Genomic DNA, 1,842 nt, shown 5'->3' with positions numbered 1-1,842 from the left:
CCATGGGATTCTCCAGGCAAGAATAGTGGAGTGGGTTGCCATTTTCTCCTCCAGGGGATCTTCCCAGCCCAGGGATCGAATCCCGGTCTCCTGCATTGCAAGCAGATTCTTTACTGCTGAGCCACTGGAGATGCCCTGCAGTTTTGTAGGGAAATAAAAAGCATTGAGAGTTGGAACATTTCAGTGTTTATCTTTTCCTCTTGCCTGCACTGTTGCAGGGCTTCCCAGGTGGCTCAGCTGGTAAAGAATCTGCCTGCAGTGCAGGAGACCTGGGTTCGATCCCTCGGTTGGGAAGATTTGGAGAAGGGAACAGCTACCCACTCCAGTATTCTGACTTGGAGAACTCCATGGACTATTCCATGGGGTTGCAAAGAGCTAGATACAACTAATCTTGCTCATTACATTATCATTGTCCTTGTTGGCAGTTTGGCTCATGGTCCTCAGTGACCCCCTCAACACCTGCAAGCTTGACAAGACTCCCTCCTAGGGTGGTGGTCTTCTGATTGCTGCTCAGTTAGCCCACCTCCTCCAGAAGGCAGTGCCCAAGGCTGTACTGGCCACCAGGCTCTGAGAACAGATACTGGGAGTTACATGATGCTCAGAATCAGCAGGAAACATGGAGGGCACAGCTTGCAGAGGTCACCAGAGGAGTTCCTGGTGGCAGAAAGTACTTGGATGGGACTTCCCTGGTGGTCCAGGCTTTAAGACTCTGCACTCTCACTGCAGGGGGCCTGCGTCTGATCCCTGGTCCAGGAACCTGGTCTCACATGCCACAAACTAAGAGTTCACATGCTACAACTAAAGATCCCGCGCCCCACAAATGGAGATCCAAGATCCTGTGTGCTGCAACTAAGACCTGGGACAACCAGATAAATAAACAAATAAAAATATTTGGTTATCATGCTCACTTTGACAGCACATATACTAAGCTGGAATGACACAGAGAAGATTAGCATGGCTCTTGCACAAGGACGACAGGAAAATTCATGAAGCATTCCATAAAAAAAAAAAAAAAAGGTATTTGGTTATCTTCCCAAGGTCTTTCTGGAGGCACTGGTTCCAGTCTCTCTCAGTCTTCTGGTCACAGTATTCATGATCTGAATTCCAGGGAAGGAACTTGAGACATCCCCCAATGCACTTGGAAAGAGTAGGTTGTCTGAGTTAGCAACCTGCTGGACAGCTTCCCATGTGACATTGATTATTTCCCAATGGGGAAATCAGGGTGTTATTTCCTAAAATGAATAAATGCTGAACTGCCATGAATTAAAGGTGCAATGAGACATCTGCAAAAGGAAAACTCCCAGGGCCTGAGAAGGAATGTTCTACAATGAGGTTCTCATCCACAGCCTTTTCCCTCTCATGCCTGGAATAAACTGATGGGGATCTAGACCACGGAGACACTAAGATAGACAGGAAGTGGGGAAAGATCATGTTAGGACTAAATCATGTCAGGCTGTGGGAGCCTGAATGGAAGTCCTAATACCACTCATAATTATCTCATGTCTTCCTGGAAACCATAAGATGAAGTGTCCTATGGCCTCAGCCTGAAGCCAAATTCAACCCCAATACTGAATTAAACTTGGACACAGAGTTTCAGATAAAGTGGAGATGAATAGCTTTGTTGCTTTGCCAGGCAGAGGAGGCCACAGTGGGCTAATACCCTCAAGACTGCATGTCCCCACCTGGAGGGGTAATGAGGAATTTTATAGTAATGGTTCAAAGAGGGTGTGGTCAGCTCATGAATATTCTTCTGATTGGTTGGTGGTGATATAATCTGAAATCAGCCTCATCAACCTTCTGGTTCTAACAAGTCTGGCATCTAACTGCTTGTGAACAGAAGAC

At 46.9% G+C, this 1,842-nt stretch overlaps 1 non-coding gene across 1 annotated transcript; it reads left to right on the top strand.

The window, feature by feature from the left end:
* Positions 1-900: 900 nt before the first annotated feature.
* On the top strand, positions 901-1,006 carry LOC139037884 (U6 spliceosomal RNA). Its single transcript, XR_011490837.1, has one exon. It is a non-coding gene; the product is annotated as a U6 spliceosomal RNA (small nuclear RNA).
* Positions 1,007-1,842: the final 836 nt, after the last annotated feature.

Source organism: Odocoileus virginianus, chromosome 12 (assembly GCF_023699985.2).
Source record: "Odocoileus virginianus isolate 20LAN1187 ecotype Illinois chromosome 12, Ovbor_1.2, whole genome shotgun sequence".
NCBI lineage: Eukaryota > Metazoa > Chordata > Mammalia > Artiodactyla > Cervidae > Odocoileus > Odocoileus virginianus.
Note: the sequence above shows the minus strand (reverse complement) of the source record. Positions and strands in the feature narration are given on the sequence as shown.